At 45.0% G+C, this 21,646-nt stretch overlaps 1 protein-coding gene across 1 annotated transcript in view; it reads left to right on the plus strand.

Annotated features, from left to right (window-relative positions):
• Tmem260 (transmembrane protein 260) overlaps nt 1-21,646 on the plus strand; it is a 114,061-nt gene that overhangs the window by 70,916 nt on the left and 21,499 nt on the right. The window contains exons 16-17 of the transcript XR_003950840.1: nt 3,298-7,765; nt 17,103-17,185. The gene's annotated coding sequence lies outside the window, so the exon portion shown is untranslated. The remainder of the gene's footprint in view (nt 1-3,297; nt 7,766-17,102; nt 17,186-21,646) is intronic.

A 21,646-nucleotide genomic window follows, 5' to 3' on the forward strand; every position in this document is an offset into this window, starting at 1 on the left:
CAATGGGTTCCTAAAGTAACTTTTAAGGAATTGCTCATTAAGTAGAAGGTGATTCTTTTCCCTAAACACTCGGGTTCTTTTGGTTGAAGAGTTAAATAAAACAGGTAGAAGAAATTTGTAAAAAGAAAAAGAAAGATCTGGGGTTAGAGAGGTGGCTCCGATATTAAGAACAATTGATGTTGCAAAGGACCTGCGTTCAGTTCTCAGTACCCACATGGCAGCTTGCAACAATCCATAATTCCAGTCCCTAGAATCTGATGTCCTACTCTAACCTCTCACACCAGGCATGCACATGGTACACTTACATATATGCTGACAAAACAGCAATACACATAAAAATAAATCTTTAGGAAATAATGTGCAGCTAGAAAAACAGAAAGCAGAAGGCTAGCATTAGACAGTGTGACCCTCTGGTGGAGAGGAAGGCTCACATAAGACAGTGTGACCCTCTGGTGGAGAGGAAGGCTCACATAAGACAGTGTGACTCTCTGGTGGAGAGGAAGGCTCACGTAAGACAGTGTGACTCGCTGGTTGAAAGGGCTCACACTCAGTGGTTCTTACTTGCTGAGTTTTAAGTCAGAGCATATTCATCTTCTATGCCTGGTCTTGATACCACCGCTTATCTCTCGGCAATCAGAACATGAACCACTAACCTGTGCACTTAGCTCCCTTGGCCAGGACAGCCTCTCCGTATGTAAGGTGGGGTGATGTCAGCCTGTGGATCATAAAGTCAGCACAGGAAGAACGAACCAGCCTTTTCCTAATGAGATAGAGGGAAACCATAAGAGTGCACCTGAGCGAGCGTGAAGTAGTAGTATTTTATAAAACTCAGTTCACTGGGCGTATATGCATATGGGTATGTATAACATACTAAATGTAGCTGCTAATATCTACATCTAAGTGTATGGATTGAGTTGCAATATTGAATTTACCTCTTGCAGACCATGGTAGCACACATCTGTAATCCCAGCACTCAGAAGCATAAGAATCATGAGCTTGGGGCTACATAGCAAAGACACTGCCTTAACAAGACTAAGATCTGTTTCTTATTTAGGGTCATGGTAAAAATGTTTCATAGACACTGACTTTGGAAAACTTAATGCCAGGGTAACGAGAAAAGGATCTTTGAGTACAGACTACCACATCTTATTTGTCCACAGAAGCCAGGAAGGGTGGCTCACACCTGTAATCCCAGCACTTGGGAGGAGACAGGAGGATTACCAAGAGTTGAAGAACAGCCTGGGCTAGGTAATTCCAGGCCAGCCTACCCTAGAGTGAGTCCCTGTCTCATAAAAACAGAAAAGGGGGTAGATGTGTTCCATCCCAGTGCTGGAGAAGCAGAGCCAGGTGGGTTCCTGGGACTGATTGGCCCAGTCTAGTTGAGCTGGGGAGCTCCAGCCTCAATAAGAGATCCTGTCTCAAAAACTAAACCGAAAAGCATTCGAGAAACATACCTGTACACACACACACACAGAGAGAAAGAGAGAGACAGAGAGACAGAGAGACAGAGAGAGAGACAGAGAGAGAGAGACAGAGAGAGAGACAGAGAGAGAATATGAAATCAAAATCACCTTATCACAGGAAATTTAGACCCATGTATAAACTTCTTTCTCTGGTCCAACCTCCCAGAATGCAATTTCTTTTCCCTTTCTCCTTTTAGCAGGGCCAGATGTTTCCCTGGCTTTTCACTGGAAATTTCCGGGCCCTTTCTGGACTCAGGAATCTATATCCAAATTAAAAGGATTCTGTCTGATAAGAGTCACTTTGAGATCCAAGGACTTACTAGCATAAACTATGTTCCAGCTGACTCAGCAGCCGTGTGCTCCATTTGAAAACTGTTGGGCTATTTTTTTTCGATTTCTTCGCCCTGCCTAAGCCAACTTCAACAATGCACTGAGAAAGTGCGTGCGCTGGATCCATGGGGTGGTCATTCAGTTGGGAGTTTGGCTTTGACCACAGTAGCAGAGATCAACCTGAGCTGGAATTTATGACTGTTCTGATTGGTTGAACCACATTATTTAAAATGCTAAGGGCACTAAGTTAGAAAAATGGCTGGATGGATGAAGTGCTTGCTGTACAAGCCTGGCCTGGGTTCAGTTTATAGGACCTAGGTTATAAAGAGACCCGGCTCCACAGAGTTGCCCTTTGACCTTTCCACACACATCATGGCCTCTCTCTCTCTCTCTCTCTCTCTCTCTCTCTCTCTCTTTCCCCCCTCTCTCTCTCACACACACACAAACACATACTCACACATCATATACATTACCTAATAATAAAATATTAAAATAATACATATCTAGCTTTTTTAGGCTGTAACATTTTATATGTATGAGTGTTTTGCCTGCATATGTGTATATATGTGCCCATGTGTATGTGTGGTACCCAAGGAAGTCAGAAGAATGTATCAGTGCCAGGAACCAAACCCCAGGTCCTCTGCTAGAGCATCAAGTGCTATAAACTAATGAGCCATCTCTCCAGCCCCTTGTGTCTAGCTTCTTAATTACAAGTCAGTTCCATGTTACTTCCAAATCTGGCTGAGTTTTATGTATGATTTATAAAACTATAATAGTAAGGACTATCACGACAATAGTCTTGGTGACATTCGTCATCAGTTTAATTGCTTCATTGGCCACTTCAGTTTTTTATTGACTCAGAATTGAAAGTAATTTGGCCTTTCATCTTTGAGAGGCAAGTAAATTTGGTGCCTCCCATGAAATTAAGACTCCCATCTATAACCATACAAACTGTACTGTGTGCTTCCTGTGGATCTGATAAAGACATAGAGCTAGCTACTTCACAGGGCCACTGTTTAATAGCACAGTATGTTTATTCTCTCATGAACAAACCAGTACTTGCTTTAAAGGGCCCAGTTCTGATGAATATTTTGAGTTAATAGGTACCAAGAAAAGGTATGAAGTTAGACAGGAGTAAATCCAGCAGGAGTTTTATTCCAAGGCAGGCTCCTGACATCCCACAGCAGTAGTGCTGGACAGCTCTATAAAGCCTGTGGGTTGCCTGCCATTCTGATGGAGACTGTATTTTTTTTAATAGTGCACTTAAGCCGGGCGTGGTGGAGCACGCCTTTAATCCCAGCAATTGGGAGGCAGAGGCAGAGGCAGATGGATTTCTGAGTTCAAGGCCAGCCTGCTCTACAAAGTGAGTTCCAGGACAGCCAGGGCTACACAGAGAAACCCTGTCTCAGAAAAAAAAAAAAAAAAAAAAAAATAGTGCACTTGGTCTGAGGAAAAAAACCTCCTGAAACATCTTCTGAAGATCTCACTCCTACCTTTTCCACAGCCAGATGCTGTCTCCTGTGGGCACTCACTGTGAGGACCTTGGGAAAACTGAAGCTGCAAGCTCCTTCTGAATACTGCATGAAAACGCACATCAAGTGGCATGTCGCTGATGTTTATGTTGCCTCCATTGGAGCCAAGAACAGAAATCGAATCCCTCCCAGCTCTCCAGTTCACAGTCTGTGGGGGAGGGGTGGGGAGGGAGGCAGACTGTTCTAGAAAGCACAAGGCTTTTCTGGAACTGCTCTAAAAGCAACATGTGTAGCATCCGTTACAGCGAGGCTCCCAGGGCACCACTTAGCAGCAGGTTTATTGAGCTCTGCATGTTTGGTTTGATTTGGTTTTTTGAGATACAGTTTCTCTGTGTAGCCCAGGCTTTTCTGGAACTCACTCTGTAGACCAGGTTGGCCTTAAACTCAGAGATAGGTCTGCCTCTGCTTCCCGAATGCTGGCATTCGCCACCACTGCCCAGCAAACCCTGAGTGTCTTAATTCCCTTCTCTGTGGAATGGGGCTTGTGTAGACTCCATGGTGAGACTGTGAGGGTCAATGGATTTGCAGTCTGTCCAACAGTTGCTCAAATGTTGGCCATTTTGCTGGCTAACAGGAAAAGCGGTTATTTGCTTTCTGTCCCTTAGTAATGTAAGTCTTCAGAGCCTCCTTGTTGGCGAGGCATAATGGTGAGTTGGAGGCGAACCTGGGCTATTGCCTCATCTTAGGAAAAAATGCTTCTCATTTGCTTAAAATATACCCACTACATACACACCAGAAGTTTGTACGTGTTAGGGAGGGATGCATGCTCTTATATATGCAAGTACACCTTTAGGTATATGTATAGAAATTAGAGGTTGGCCTCAAGGGTTGGTCCTCAGGAGCTGACCACCTTGGCTTTTTTTCCCCCTTTTTGGAATTATTTATTTACTTTATGTATAGGAGTACGTTGTCCCTCTGTTCAGATGCACCAGAAGACGGCATTGGATCCCATTACAGATGGTTGTAAGCCACCATTGTGGTTGCTGGGAATTGAACTCAGGACCTCTGGAAGAGCAGTCAGTGCTCCTAACTGCTGAGCCATCTCTCTAGCTCCAATCAGCTCCACTCACCTTGGCTTTTCAAAGGCTTTTCCTCTCACTGGGCCCTGTGTCTGTCAGTTAAACGAGACTGGCATGGAACACATGCACATAGCATACCCAGGGTCTCGCATAAGTGCTAGGGAGCAAGTCAGCTCTCCTTGCTTGTGTGGCAAGCCCTTTACCATCTCCCCAACTCGGTGTGCAAAAACGTAATAATGCAATTTAAATTGCCATGACAACTATAAATAATGCTATTGAAGTTATATAGATAATTGGTAATCACAAAAAGGTAATCACTGAGCGAATAAATGAAACCAGTCCCATCAATTAGGGAGATATGTCTCAGTCTTGCATGTATGTAAGAATAAACAGACAGATCAATAGACAGGTAGGTAATAGATGAAAGATAGATGATAGAGATATAGATAGATGATAGATAGATAGATAGATAGATAGATAGATAGATAGATAGATAGATAGATAGATAGATAGATGTGTAAAAACCACGTGTTTATGATTTATCCCACGTGGCCCATTCCCACTGCCATGACTAATCTCCTTATATTCATTTTTCAAACCTATGGGATACCAGAAAGAAGCCTAACCATACTACCCTCTCTCCAGCTTCTCAGTCTCAGAGTTTGCCATCTATACATTTGATACTATCCAGTGTCCTACCAATGATTCTGATTCTAGAGCTCAGGGACTTGGAAAAGAAGACTCCTTCCTGTCAGCATCTCCACATACTTGCAGGGTTCACCTAGGGCAGGAAGCTCAAGGTCCTGTGCACATAGCCATTGCTGGGTTCTCACCTGCAGCCTGAGGTGAAGGTCATAGATTTCTCAGGAGGGAAAAGTGGCCTACGTATCTTTCTTTTATTTTTTCAAGTGAGCACTTATTCATAAACTCATTAAAACTTTTTTCTTAATAAGCATTTCCTAAGCTCCTAAAACAAAGTCCAGATGTCCCAGGCCTGAGTAGTAACTTTCAGACAGGTACTAAACAGACAGGGATGCTAAACCCTAGAAAGGTGCCCCTTAGAGAGGGGTTGGGGGAGGGCAAAATGAAAATATAAAAGGTACCTAAGGATCCCATTACCGCTAACAAAGCTTCCCCACCCACAGGAATCCAGCACACTTTCTAATGGCTGGGAACACTGCTTAAGAAATGGTTCCCACTTCCTCTCAGCGCACGGTCACTAGTTTCCACCCACCGAGGTGCCTGCATCTCCATATCTGGTTTTCTGGAGCTCTGATGAATCCACAGAGGGCTACACTAGACCCAAAAGGGGTTGTTTAGCAGCACATTCCCTTTGGCACATCGCTGCACACACCCACACCTCAGTCCCTTGCCTTCTTTGGCTGCTTCTTGACCTTCTGCTGATCTTAATGGCATTGGAGCTTTACAAAAACAGTGCTGTCTTCCCACAGCAAAGAAGTGTTCTCAATTCTCCATCTACCATGATCACAGCAGAGAAAGCAGATGAGAGGGTAGACAAATGTGTGTCTCTGGTTCAGGCTCCTACCTAGCTCTCCTTACAACCACTACTTGGGTTCCTCAATGGCCCCCTGATCTCAGGTAGCCTTGACACATGTCCCTGTTCAGCCCTGCTGGAAAGCGGGCCCTGATTCCACAGAGCACCAACAAAGAACCCTTGCTTGCTTCTGTAGTATTCTTACCCCGATGTCGTCCACTCATTAATTGTGAGAAAACATTGCACAAGCAAAAGACAGCCAACAAAACACTCGGTGAGCACCGTCCAGATGTCCCAACATCATGAAAGATAGAGAAAGGTGTCACAGAGCTAAGAAGACCTAATATAGACATGGCAGCAAAATGCACACTGGTGAGATTAAAGCCTTTGGAGTGGCCCACAGCCTCTTTCTTGCTGGTGTGCATTTCTGTGAAGTCGTGTGAGACATTCACAAGGTGAAGTTGGGTAGACAGGTGCTTCCCGAATAATCTTTGTGACACTGCTGTAATTCTCCAACCTTTCCAAAATAAAGGGATTTAAAAGAAGCTGCCACACAAAGCAGCTATTGCCCCCTCACTCTTTGTCATCTTTTGTCGACTGCTTTCAGGCCTTGGGCAGAACAAAAGAGAGAACAATGCTCTTTGCTGGTTGGGCACACCAATGATCAAAGAGATAAGATTCTTAATGACAAGGGCCACAGCCTGCTACCAGACAGGCCATTAGGGTAGGTGGCTTGCATTGGCCCTAGGCCCACACTCCCTCTCTCCCCTCCTCCTTCCCTCCCTTCCTCCTTTCCTCCCAGTGGCCATTCAGATGACCTGGGTGAGAACAGAGCTTCTCAGGAAGCCTGAAGTTCTGAGTCCAGAGCTTAGGAAGGCTCTGAGGAAGCCTCTGTGCCTTAATGTCCCCAAAGTCAGCAGGCTCATACCCAGCTCAAAGCCAGCAAGTCCACTCTCAGATTAGTGGGTTCTAGATTCTTCTTCAGGGAGAAAAGAGAGTGGAGTTGAAACACCCTTAATACCCTAATTCTCTCAAAAGATGATTCAGACTTTTGTAGCTTCATTAGCATTTGCAGATAAAAATACATTTTAAGTGGCATTATGCTAAGTAATTATTCTTACAAGATGTGGAATTAAATACATTTCCCTCAGCATGAAATTATTCCTGCCACGTACTGAGTTGGGTGACAGCTTAAAAAGAATTTGGACAGGGGGTTGCCACGAAAGGAAGAAGCAATCTATATTCTTGAGGCGGTGGGGGGAAACCAACCCAAAATATCCACCAAAGGTAAAGTCCTTGTAGCAAAATCATTTTGGCTAGATGGAATATTAAACCTGCTACTATAAATTTCACGCTTTGCATTCCTAAAGCAGACGCAGAGAAATGATGCCAAAAATTAATCAGAAATAATGCCCGCCTTGCACGCTTTTTCCAGTAGGGGGCAGAACAGATAAGACTGTGTGCGCTGGAGACCTCCCTAGACTGATAATCAGGCTTGTTTGTAATTGCCTCTGTAAAGATATGTAGCCGCATGCTTGAATGCTTATTTACATTTTGGGATGTGGTTGGGAATAGAGGCTTTCGATTTAGAACTTTGTTTCTGTCTCTAAGTACATGGGAGACTTTCAGCTGTCGCGAACCTTGTATTTACCAATGCATGGTGTTCAATTGCTGGATTTAATTGTTACAGTACAGTGAATTATTCTATTATTTCTAACTATTTTTTATCTGGAAAATTCAAACTTTCCAGGCTTTAGGGCAGGATAAAATGGCTCTGAGCATGTCAGCGTCTCAAGAGTACATTATTTTCTTATTGGATTGCATTAACTTTACAGATGAAAATTTGAAGGAGAATTAGAAGGCTTAGAGATGGAAAATTCGGAGAAGAAAAGAATTATGTCTTCAGATTTCTGGAGGGGCTAGCTGGTAAGTCACTCTGAAGGCTGATGGAGCTAATTCCTATAGCATAGCAGACCTGAAGACTATCACAGACAGGCGCTGAGTCGTTAAGCAGGGCATGAATCTCGGAGAACAAGAGAATTGCCAACACCCTGATTATCCAGGGTCCACCCTCCTCTTGTAGCCAGCACAGATTTTTCTCTTTTTTAAGATTTATTTTGGCTTTAAATTATGCATGAAGCGTGTGGGCTCGAGAGCCACGGCATGTGCGTGGAAGTCAAAGACAACTTAGTGACCTCAGCTCTCTTCTTTCACCTTTCTGTGGGCTCCAGGGATCGAGTTCAGGTAGCCACGCTTGGGCCTTGGCAAGTGCCTTTCGCTAGGCGAGCCACCCACAGGCCCTCTAAATGCATGCCTCGCTGGTAACTTTCCACAGCCTGGGAGGGGTTTTTGGCCCGTTCCACTTAGTTTAAAATACAAACATAGCCTCCTGCCTCAGATGCACAGAGCCACCCCTGAAGGGACAGCTACATGACATACATAAACAAACATTCACCTGTAAGTGCTCTAATTGACTGCAAGGCAAAGCTGAAGGAAAACAGAATGTAATAAAACCTAACAGGCAAAAAGTAAAGACAAAAAAGACTGTAGGCCTCCTCCTGCCAAGAACTCACTATTTCCTGAGTATCCGGTGGCGGGGAATGGGCAGCCACAGGCGACCCAGCCCATGCTGTCTGATCAAACCTTCTGTAGGCATCAATCTGATGGGCCTGGAATCCTGGCTGTCACCCCCCCACACACACACACAGCTCCTTCTCACAGCCTAGGGCTCTGCAATAGCTTTAGATGCCACCTCAGGATCGTGGGACCTAAGAATCATAGGTGGGAACTGCCACAGAGCTTCCAGGCGAGGGAGGAACACCTAAGTTGGACCAAGGTTCTACTTGGCCCTCTATGCCAGCGGTTCTCAACCTGTGGGGCGTGACCGCGTGGGGGGGGGGTGTTGCAATCAGATATTTACATTATGATTCGTAACAGTAGGAAAATTACAGATCTGAAGTAGCAATGGAATGATCTAATGGTTGGGGCTCAACACAACATGAGGAGCTGTGTTAAAGGCTTATAGCATTAGGAAGGCTGAGAACCAGTGCTCTGTGCTCTTTGTAGTTTTAAATTTTGTACTGTGAATAGCTATTATGGAATCTTCAAGGCAATAGACGGTTGGGTTTTTGTTTGTTTGTTTTTTTTGTTGTTGTTGTTGTTTTGGGTTTTTGTTTATTTGTTTGTTTGTTTGAGAGAACAAAAGAAGAAAATGGTCTCAATCAAGGCAGTGCTCGATTTGTGAACATGAAAAATCTGACTTGAATTCCCTAGAACTTGTCAAAAAAAAAATCTAAGCATGGTGGAACACTGAAGAGGTAGAAACCAGTGGGCCCCTAGGGTTCTCTGGCTAGCCAGCCTAGTCAACTAACTAGGCACATTCTGGGCCAGTCAAAATACCTGTCTTAAGAGAAAAGGTAGCCAGAGAAGTGACAGCTGAGCCAGTCCCTGGCTACCACAGATATCATAAGCACGCTTCCTCACAGACATACAGACATACACTGGGGGGTGGGAACAGACAGGCGGATGGGCAGTTGGACCTACAGACAGACAGACAAACATCACAGAGAACTGCAAGCTGAGCCGGCAGAGGAATGACTTGTGGCGCCCTCCTGTCTGCTAGGGTTTCTTGTTCTTGTGCTTACGGAGTGAGTCTCCCTGCGAGGGTTGTGCACTGTGCATCTTGTTACCACGGTCCCTTTGAGATCTGACTTTGTAGAGTTCCATCACTAGCATGCTTCGGTGTGTGCTAGGTGACAGAGCAGAGAGAAGCGCTTGTCAAGGGGAAGGTAGCGGTAGCGTTAGAGGAGTTCACCCTGCGGGATTCACGGTTTGGGCTTTAGGCTGAGCTCCCAGCCTAAATGAGAGCCCACACACATACGGGTTTTCTTGTAAAGGACAGACCTGCCCCCAGCAGGTTTGCTAAGAAAGATGTCTTAAAGCAGCAGAGATGGCTGTCACAAATACACAGACATGCACGGGGGTGGGGGTGGGGGTGGAGGGTGGGGCAGACAGACGGACAGCAGAGTTGGCTGTTGGAATCGTAGAAGTCTCACTCAGCTCCACAGGACCAGACCATCTGGAACTGCAGTTTTCTTCAGCCAGGAAGTTCCTTGACACAGTGGGAGCTAGTGCTCCAGACAGCACAGCTACTCCCAGGAAGCCACCACAGTCAGAGAGTCACTGCAATGGCTACATGCAGAATTAGCTCCGTACCAGACAGAAGCCACGCCGGCCTCACCTTCACCACATAGGCAGGTCACCATAGGTGGTGTATGACAAAACTTTTTCTGGGGACACTCGTGCCTGATAGAAACCCCACAATAAACCAGGAGGATTACAGGGTGCACCTTTAATCCCAGCACTCAGGAGGCAGAGGCAGGCAGATCTCTGAGTTTGAGGCCAGCCTGGTCTACAAAGGGAGTTCCAGGACAGACAGGACTATACAGAGAAACCTTATTTCAAAAGGAAAGAAAGAGAGAAGGGGGGGGGGGAGGGAGAAAGTGAGGGAGAGGAAAAAAGAAGAGAGAAAGGAAAGCAAAGGGTGATGGGAATTCCTGTTTCCTTTATGAAGGTGACTACGAGTCCAGAGAACATTCACCACGACATTCATTAGAAGGGAGGAGTGAAAGGTGTCCACCAGAGCATCTTCTGATTCTCCTCAGAGCTCTGTGTGTGAGTTATATAAGTCCTCAGGAGCCTGCAGGCCTGGAGCAAAGTCATGCTACAGGAAGAGAACTGCTGACAATAGCATCCTGGTACCCCAGGGACCTGAGAGAGACTGCCCAAGACACACTGCTCCAAGGCTGGTGGAAGCTGGAAGTGAACAAGAAAGGTAACGACTGTGATAGGACAAGAGGAACCACAGACTGCAAGGGGGACAGGAAGTGCACAGAGCCACCACAAGGTAATCCTGCAAGCCACTAAGGGAGATGCCCACATCCATGGAGAGTCACCATGTGAGTCCTGCAGAGGAAGGGACTGTTATCAGCTGTGCTAGGTGCTGTCTCAGTGTACCCAGGGCAAGCAGGCCAGGTGTCCCAATGTTTTAAGATCCTCGTGACTTTCACCATTGAGCGTTTACTCTTAACACGGCCCACTTACCTTTAAACACTTGCTACATGTCAGGTATTATGGGATACAAGCCAGGAGGAGCAGTGGTGCATGCCTGTAAGCTCCAGCATTTGGAAGGTAGCCACAGGAGGATGGAAGGTCGAGCTCATCATTGGCTACCTATGGAGCTCTGGGATAGCCTGTGCTAAAGAAGACCTTGTTCCTCACCATAAGCCAAAGAAAACAAGAAAAGAAAAACTCAGAAAACAGAAAAGAAAACGAACCACAACCTGTGGCCTTTTTTTTGCAGGCATGAGGTAGGTAAAAGAAGCAATTACAAGCTAGGGATGGTGGCGCATGCCTGTGATCCCAGCACTCAAGAGGCAGTGGCTGGTGGATCTCTGTGAGTTCAAAGCTAGCCTGCTCTAGATATCGAGTTCTAGGCTACCAGAAGATACAAAGTGAGATCCAAAGAAGAGGAAAGAGATACGCAGGAAGAGGGAGAGGAAGCAGCGGCTATTACAGGCCAGGCCAGCCGTAGTGACATGTCTGGAGGATGAAGCAAGGGATGTTTGAGGGCACCCTGAATGACATCATAAGAGTCCTCAGAAAGCAGAAACAAGTCAAAGGGATGGTTGTTTCTATGGAAAGAGAGTCAAAGGCAGATGGTCCGCAGCATACAAAAAGAAAGTACTTCTAGCTTGGACATCTGTAACTGAGTGAGACCTATTCTCTGAGACCCAGCTGGGGCTGGCTAGTGGCTTGCTCCACATCCCATTCTTCTGGGGTTCGCAAAGTGTGCCCTTTGCATCAGGACAATAAGCTAGCAGATAAAGATCAACTCTGCCAGCATGTCTCTAGTCCCTGCCAACATTTCACTGGCAAAGGCATGCCCTCTGCCCTGCCTTGCCCCACCCAGATCAAAGTCAAGGGTAAGCAAGAAAAGTGTCTCAGGAGGCCGTGCTACTCTGCTGTGAATGGGACAGGCAAAGAACTAATTGTGACCCTGTCACCCAGTTTAGAACTATATTGTAGCCATTGGCAGCGATGAGCATCTTCTACGGAGACATTGTATCCCTCCCTGTGGCTCTCAGAGTATTGAGACCATGGTCCCCAAGAAAGTGGAACTTCCCAAGAAATTACATGCAAAAAGGAAAAAGCTGGTGCCAGCCAGAGGGAAGACTTGTTCCTGGGAAGAGATTTCACCCAGCTGACAGCTTACCAGGACCATGAAAGAGAGACTGGAGATGAGACCCTGGTAGAAGGGGCCACATCTGATCAGGACTGCTCAACTGCAAACCTTTGGACCTTTGCTTCACCCTAAACTTCCTGTCAGGAACTGGAAAGTGGGGTTGGGTAAGCTCAGGTACCATCGCCCTTGCTTCCAGTGGCTCCAGGCAGCCCTGAGTGAGAGCTAGTGGGTTGCATATGGTTGGGAGCATGAGCTCAGAGGCAGGAGATTAGTGATCCCAGCTCTCTTCTCACTTGTCTCTCCCCGATACCACATTTCTCTATGTCTCTGCCTCTCTTTCTATAAAATGTGTGCATTTGGGCTGGAGAGAATTCAATGATGGCATGAATGCAAACCAGCCTGCAGGAAGTGCTCCCTCGGAACCCACTGCTGTCGCCAGCCTGCAGAACTTGCTCCCTCGGAACCCACTGCTGTCGCTAGCCTGCAGGAAGTGCTCCCTCGGAACCCAGTGCTGTCGCCAGCCTGCAGGAAGTGCTCCCTCGGAACCCAGTGCTGTCGCCAGCCTGCAGGAAGTGCTCCCTCGGAACCCTGAGCTCCTCCATCTCTATTTCTCGGAGAGTCCATTTGGACTCTAAGAACAGAGGACCCCAGACGGAGTGGCTTTCTGAACAGCGGACATGTATTTCTCTGGGAGCTGGAAGTCTGTGTCGAAACTGAAGAGCTTCCTTGACAGAGAAAGCCATTCCTTGATGGAACCTCCAAACAGTCCACATGCATCCCCCTGCTTCTCTGCCTCATCCCATCCCCAACCCCCCCACCCCCTTCTGTGGTAAAACACCTTCCATCCAACAAAGAATTGCTACATACGCTTTTGGCATTGCTTTAGGGACACTTGGGTTGGAGTTGGCGAGACTGCTCAGTGATTAAAAGCACGTGCTGCTCTCGCAGAGGGCCCGAGTTTGGTTACCAGTACCCACAAGTGGTCTATAAGCACCTCCAACTCCAGTTCCAGGGCATCTGCTCTCCCTTCTTGCCTCTCCAGGCACATGTGGTACACATACATACGCGCAAGCAAAGCACTCACATAAAATAAAATGAAACATCTAATAAAAAATTTAAAAATACAGTAATTTCTTTTAAAGAAAAAAAAAGAGAAAACTTGTGTCAAGATGTGCGAATGTGTTTTTCATGGTGCACGTGGCGGTGGTCAAGAGCCTCCAACAAAGACGCTTGGGGGCAATGATGAGCAGGGTTAGGGTCCTGCCAGCCTCTCCCCCTGAGGGTTCACTGACTTGGGGTTTTTTCTCTGTGTGCCTCTTTGCTTTCTTATGCTTCAGTCATAGCTCTGCTTTCTGGAACACATGGCGTGAATCCTCTACCCGTCTACAAAGACGGCTGTGCAGATTCTGTCCCAAATCACAATCTGCCTTCTTCTAAAGTTGGACACTCATGATTTCCTCACGAAGACGTTATGGGTTCTTGTCTCAAGATTCCCATCCCTATCTCTTTCTAGGGCCGTGATCACAAAGATCAGTGCTTCTCTTGAGAGGACTTCCAGTCAAAGGTGTAAAGTCACAAATGGATAGAATTGAGCAGGGACGGAGGCAACGGTGCTGAGAGTGAGCACCTCCCTTTGTGGACATCATGGTATTAGGTGTCGGCTCATCTGACACCCAACCCCATTCAAAGCAGCAGACCCATCACCTTGTTCCTGTTGATTGGCCGTCGTGTATGGGAGGGTGCGGCTACATGCAGGCTCACAGCAGAACGTGTGGGAGCTGGTTCTCTTCTTCCCCCGTGTGGATTCCAGGGATACAACTGAGATTACCAGGCTTGGCAGCACATGCCATTACCGGCTGGACCACCAAATCAGCCCTTGTTCCTATTTAAATAACAAAAGACCCCATTTTTTTGCTCCAAAAATTACAGGCTTGTTTCATAACATTCTTTTCAAGTTTTCTAACCCAGAAAACTGGGTGGGCCCCTAGCATCACAGAGCATTCAAGGACTTTCAGAGCCCAGTAAAGCTGGACCCAAGCCCAGGCTATCCCATCTCTTAACATTGTAACACAAAGCTAAAGACTACTTTGTTGAGCTTATTCTCTGAAACAAGAGCATTGATTTCCACTGAAGATTATTGTGACTATTAAATTGGATGATAATACAATGGTAGGTGTTCAGGAGATGTTAGCTCTAAGTCAGAGAGCTGTGGGCTCTCGGATACTAGTCCTGACTCACGTTCCTCAAGACAGCACTAGAACTCAGAATTCTGCCCTCCATGTTCTTTCAAGCTAATGTGTACACCATAGAGAGCATGAAGACATAAGTCTGAAAATGAGGTGCCTATCCAGGCCTGGTGGTACACATCTGCAATCCAAGCACTGAGACCGAAGAAGAAAGATCCTGAGCTTGGGGCTAGCCTAGGCTCCTGGACAAAACTGTCTCAAAAAGGGCTGCAAGTATGACTGTTTAATATAGGGACCTTGATTTTATTTTTTACTTAGTGAATGTTCAACATACATTTGCTGTGTATCAGGCACCCCCTATCGACAGAAAAGACATGGGAAGACACTCCGTTTGTTCACGGGACTTGGATCATTTCAAAACTTCTCTTTGTGCATAAACCTAGCTCTATTTCAGTTTGGCTTTTCTGGCTGGTTAGAGTCCAGTCTGGCATGAGTTCCTGACCATGGCAATTTCCCGGGCTGTCTAGAAGAAGCCACCCCGCATTCCTGCCAGCAAAGAATGGTCTTTCCCAGCCATTCTAAGAGTTATAAAGGGCTATCTCCCTGTTATTTAAACAGGTGACTCCTGGGAGACTCTGACATAGTGGACCACCATCTCATATGTTCTTCTGCTGTTGATGTAGTCTTTGGCGAGAGGTCTATTCAGATGTCATCTCTCCTTCTGAATGGCCTTTGTTGTTGTCTTATTGCTGTTTGGGGCTGAGTTCTTTGTGTGTTTTCTCATACAAGCTCTTTAACAGATTAAGCGGTTTACAAATATTTTCTCCAAATACATGCTTTGGGGCTGGAGAGATGAATCAGAGGACCTGAGTTCGAGTCTCAGCTCTCTCACGGCAGCTCACACCACACTGTCACTCTGGTTCCAGAGGATCTGATGTCCTCTTCTGCCCTCCACAGCACTGCACACACGAGGTTTATAGAGATACATGTAGGCAAAGCATGTGTATGCGTGTGATGGTTTGTATATGTTTCCCCAGGAGGGGGGGGTGACACTATTAGAAGGTGTGGCCCTGTTGGAGTAGGTGTGTCACTGTGGGTGTGGGCTTTAAGACCCTCACCCTAGCTGCCTGAAAGTCAGTCTTCCACTAGCAGCCTTCAGATGAAGATATAGAACTCTCAGCTCCTCCTGCACCATGCCAACCTGGATGCTGCCATGTTCCTGCCTTGATGATAATGAACTGAACCTCTGAACCTGTAAGCCAGCCCCAATTAAATGTTGTCCTTTATAAGACATTGGTCATGGTGTCTGTTCATAGCACCAAAACCCTAACTAAGACAATACATAAAAGAAAAATAAATGAAATCTCAAAAATATGAAGATTATGTTTTTATTATTTTTTTCCTCGAAATTTTAGGCAATGTCAGTATACAACCCAGAAAGACCTAAACTCACAATCCTCCTCCCTGAGCCTCCCATTTGCTGAGCTGACAGATATGCATCGCTGAACACAGCTGTCTTTTCATTCTTTAATAGTGTGGCCTCAGAGCAAGAGTTTTGATTTGATTTGACTTGATTTGATTTATAGACATATTTAATTTTAAGAAAGTTGAATTCATCAATTATTCTTCCATAGATTATGTTTTTGGTAACACATTGACAACATCATGGACAACAGGCAGCAGTGGTCAGGCCTTTAATCCCAGCCACTCAGGCATCAGAGGCAGACAGTTCAAGGCCAGCCTGGCATGGGGATTTGTAGAGGGTTAGGATGCTGCCATTGATGTGCCTCTGCCTTCAGGCTCAGCTGCATGCCTCTGTTTCTGTGGCAGCATTCTGTCCTGTTGGCAGTGTCTATATTATGCCATGCTGCTTGGTTAGTCTTGACGATCTTCTTTTGATGCTAGCTATTCTACAGTGTTCCTCCTTTCCATATAAGCTTTCTTTAAATGTACATGCGTGCATGCATTGTACGTATGTGTGTGTGTGTGTGTGTGTGTGTGTGTGTGTGTGTGTGTGTACATCTAGGGCAGTGTGTTCATGTGCCATGTACTGCATGCATATGGAAGTCAGAGGACAACCTATGGGAGTTGGTTCTTTCCTGTGTGAATTACAAGGATTGCTCTCAGTTGCTAATCTTGATAGCAAGTGCCTTGAACACTGAACCTTCTCACTGGCGCCCCCTAGAAAAATTCTAATCTATTTGTTGATATTCACAAAATTATTGGCTGTGCTTTTATTTAGGGTTGCATTACTTTGGATCTAGAAAGAACTAACATCTCAGTACTGAGGTCTCCTATCCATGAGAATAGGGTGTTTCCTATCCGTGGGCACAGCATGCTTCTTAGCCATGTGTATGAAATACTGCTCCATTTACTTAGTCTTTCATTTCTTCCATCAGACTGTTTTGGGGTGTGTGTGTGTGTGTGTGTGTGTGTGTGTAGATGAATGTTTCATTTTTTAAAATATTTATGTGTATTCATCTTTGCCTGAGTGTTTACCTGGCTCCCGTGGAGACCAGAAGAGGTACCAGCTTTCCTGAAAGTGCAGTTACAGATGGTTGCAAGCCTCCATGTGGGTGCTGGAAATTGAACCTGGGTCCTCTGGAAGAACAGCAAGTGTTCTTATCCTTTGAGCCATCTCTCTAGGCCCTAAGTATTTCATTTTTATGTGACTGTAAAGATGTTTACTTGGTAAGTGATGACATGGAAAATAAGTTGCTAAGTAGGAAAATATGTTTATTTTTAAGTTATTTCCCAATTTCATACACACATCCATACATATTATGTAAATGTATATTTTATAAACCCTTTGACATACAGCAATTACTTTCAGAAATCCACCTGGCTTTCTCTTGACTTGGGAAAATGATGTTCCAGGGTTCAGTATGTCATCAGCAACCTTCAGGACCCTGTATGGTGAGTATCTTGTTTCTTCCACCTTCTAGGTGTTCCACTATGTCTTGGGACATGAGGTGGGTGATGTTTTTCTTTGATGTCAATGAGACAATTTGTGTTGTCAATTCTTCCAATGATCTCTCTTTACATGGTCTGAGATTTGTCTTGATCTGCTGAAAGCGTGATTCCACCATTAAGGTAATGTTTTACACAGTCTTGATGCCTGCCTTGCCCATCTTCCTGGTACCCAGCCTGGAGGTGATGTCTCAGAGCCATAACCTGCACTTCAGCTTCTCCAAGCTCCAAGCCTCCAAGCCTTAGGACTTGTCACACATACATATGCTATTTATATATACATTATTGTATAATATAATTAAATACATGATATAATTATTTAATTATATTATATAATGTATAATTACATAATATATTATATAGTAATATACAGATATTCTACAGTGTGGAAGATGAAGTAAGTGGACACAATCTGAAATAGAATGACTTGTTAGCATAATTTTGTTTTTTAAATAAACATAATATATAATGTATAAATATACAATGTATTATAATGTTTACAATATATTTATATTATATAAGATTTATAATATAAAATTCCATATTATATCATATACTATATATTTATTTTGTAATATGTGTTATATATTATGTGACATATATTATATTTTTATAATGTATTACATATGTATTACATATATAATTACACATAATATATTATATTGCACTATATAATATATAGAGTTACATTGTATATAGTTATATTATGCATTATATATAATACTTTGATCTCCTTCCCAAATCACCAAATTCCTCTTTTTTTCTTAAAAGTTCTCCTCCTTCTATTTATTTATTTTTAAAGGCTAATTTTTATTTTTATTTTTGTGTATGGGTGTGCCTCTGTCCAAATGTTCAGTGTCCTCAGAGGCAGAAGAGGGGGACTGTGAGCTGTCCCATGTAGGTGTTAGGAACTAAACTTCAGTTGGCTGGAATAGCAGTCAGCATACAGGCTTAATTAGTGATTGATCTCTCTAGCCCCTCCTGCATGATCTGTGTGTGTGTGTGTGTGTGTGTGTGTGTACCGCGCACACACGCGGTAGTGCACACGTCCCACTGCATTTGATTTTGGTTGCCTACTTGGGTGGTAGACTACTTACTTGAGCAAAGCCACCTTGTCAGTGACTGATACAAGCACTGAGGACTATTTACTTTCGATTACTCTAGGAACAGTGTGGAAGAGTTAGTCCATGTGGATACGGTCAGATACAGGATGGCTTGTTGATATAACTTCTTGATAGGCATAAGCAGAAGTCAAGGAATAAACTAGAAACGTTTCTGTGATGCTTAACTGTACTGGCTAGTTTTGTGTCAACTTGACACAGGCTGGAGTTATCACAGAGAAAGGAGCTTCAGTTGAGGAAATGCCTCCATGAGATCCAACTGTAAGGCATTTTCTCAATCAGTGATCAAGGGGGAAAAGCCCCTTGTGGGTGGCCATCTCTGGGCTGGTAGTCTTGGTTCTATAAGAGAGCAGGCTGAGCAAGCCAGGGGAAGCAAGCCAGTAAGGAACATCCCTCCATGGCCTCTGCATCAGCTCCTGCTTTCTGACCTGCTTGAGTTCCAGTCCTGACTTCCTTTGGTGATGAACAGCAGTATGGAAGTGTAAGCCGAATAAACCCTTTCCTCCCCAACTTGCTTCTTGGTCATGATGTTTGTGCAGGAATAGAAACCCTGACTAAGACACTTAACCCTGACTGGCAACTTGACAGATTGAGCCAACACGTGTGCCTCTGGGAAGGTCTCTGGGGGCATTTCTGGAAAAGAAGAGCTGAGGAGAAAAGACTCGTCCCTGGAGGGAGCAGCACCTTTGGATTTGGCCCAAATACAAAGAGCTTCAAGGAGAAGCAACAGCACTTGCCCGCCTGCTTTCTCTTTTGCTGGCAAGTGTACTATCTATCCCATTACTGTTGCTGCTGCTGCTGATGGTCGTGATGATGGTAGTGGTGGTGGTGGTAGTGGTGATATCCTCCACTGATGTCAAAAGACAGCTTCTTCTGCCTTCCGACAAGGACTTCAGACAAGCCACTCTCCAAGTATCTTGCAGGCAGTCAGCACTATGTGGGTACTACAGGTGTGCATCTTCATAGACTGAGCAGCTACCTACCACTGTGCAGGTACTCAGCCCCCTGTTAGTTCTAAGTCGTTCTGGGGAATCCCAGAATGTATGATATATACACACTGGCCTGCTGTCTGTTCCACTGAGCTAAAGAGCTCTGACTAATACAGCGGCAGAAGGAACCCACTGGTGGCACACAGCCGTAATTCCAAGACAACAGAGAGAATTGCTGTGAGGTCAAGGTCAGCCCAAGGGGAAAAAATTAAAGAAAAAGAATTAAATCCAACTGTACAAATAAGGTAGATGATTAGGATATTTTTTTTCGCTGAAGCCAAACAGACATATTCTAACAGCCTCCCCAAGACTCTCAAGTCTTCAGGTACTCAAATCTCTGGGTCCCAGGGAATCATCGCAGAAACAGTCAGCGGTTATACTTCAGAGCGGGCAACTTTTCCCACTAGCTAGTGGTGAGTTGATTAGTCTAAAAGTGGATCCATTTAGATCAAGATGGATAATTTTGACTAATAACGCAGAAAAGAAACCTGCCACTTGGAGTAGAGACCAAGCCATGAGAAGACAAGAGAAACCATCTGCCAGCTCATTCTGAATTGTGTCCTGCATCTTTACGACTCCCGGAGTTACTGAGTCCGGCAGAGTGAAGCCAACAGCGAGGTTGTTAAAGCACAGTGTAGGCGTGGTTACACCGCTCAGCCAGAGCCCAGCTATCATCAGCTTTTACTGCAGTCTTTGAGGAATTTCTGAGACTCCAATCTGAATGGCCCCAGTCTGTTATGTTACACCTGCTAACGCACCTCTCTGGAGACAAAGGGTTTTAAAACTTAAATCACACCCCTCTCTGCGGGAGGGCTTTGTCCACATCTTTGTTGATCTGTACACCTGTCTAGTACCTGGCACTTAGTAGGTGTCTCACAATAGCCAATGAAACATCAGGAGCTGACATAATCTCAGTCAAGTCGTTTTTCCATCTCTTTCTTCGCCTCTACTAAGTTACCATTTCTGAGCTGTGGCTGATGCCAAAAATTATAGCAAGAAATAGGTACGTCAAGGCCAGGCATCATGGCACACCTCTGTAATCACAGTACTTGGGATGCTGAACCAGAAGGACCAGAAGGACTAGGCTACGTGAGTTCAGAACCACCCCGGTCTACGTGAGATCCTGCCTCAACAAAACAAAATAAAACAAAAACAAGAAAACAAATAAACAAACAAACCAAAGCCCAAACAAAAAACCCAAAAAACAAAAGACAAAACAACACATACACACACACACACACACACACACACACACGAAAGAAGGAAGGAAAGAGAGGAAGAAAGAAAGAAAGAAAGAAAGAAAGAAAGAAAGAAAGAAAGAAAGAAAGAAAGAAACAAACAAACAAACAAACAAACAAACAAACAAACAAAAGCAAACAGGTATACCGGAACCATTTCTGTATTTGCTGTATAAGAGCTCTACAATAATAATTTCATGAATTGATTAGAACATAATATGTATGATGTTTTCTAGGGTTCCCTATGTAAAGTGTCCTAAAACAAAGCAAAAAGGAAGAACTCGCCTTCTTCCGGGAACCATCCTCCTTCCCGCTACTAGACTGTATAAACTATTTAACTGGCTGCCCTTTTTCGCACTGGCTGCCAGGAAGCTCAGGGTGTGACCTGGTGCTAAGTCATAGGAACTCTATTACATGTTATAGCCAGTGCTTGTTCCTGTCTCCTTTTCAAGGCGTTGCCTTTTTAAAATTTTAGTTGAATGACCTTATTGTGGTTGTTTTTATTCTAAGTTGCTTCAAATCCTTTTCAGAAAGAGTTGCACATTAAAAAAAAAAAAAAATTAACAGTTCAATTCTGAAAAGCCACCCAGAGCCCAAGCTGGCAGCATTTGCTTTTGTAATAGCCTGGGAGGGCCCCTAAAGTAGCCCTGTACTTTATCTTTGCAAACACATGTCAGCCAGGGCAGCGGTGCTCACCGGAGATCTCAGGAGACAAGGGCAAAAATCACCCGTCATTTTCTACTGAATGGGTGACTGGAGGACCATTCAGGTTCCTAGGGACTGGGTCTTGGGGAAGGATTAATGTGAAGAGCCCTTGGAAATCAGCATTGCCCCTGCCTGCACGGCTATTGTTCAGAGGTGAGTGTGCCGTCTAGGTCGGAAGATAGAATCTCTCTCCAGTCTGGCCTCCAGCGCCAGGCTTTGCACAGCTCTGCCCTTTCCCCTGCCTCTGGCCCACAGGCCTCCCCAGCCAGTCCTCGGTGCCAGCTGGCAGAGGGTGCTCTTGTACAGCGGATCTGATGCCCTCCCTGCTCTCCAGCTTGCTGCTTGGACCTGCTG

The sequence above is a fragment of the Mus musculus genome, chromosome 14 (genome assembly GCF_000001635.26).
Source record: "Mus musculus strain C57BL/6J chromosome 14, GRCm38.p6 C57BL/6J".
NCBI lineage: Eukaryota > Metazoa > Chordata > Mammalia > Rodentia > Muridae > Mus > Mus musculus.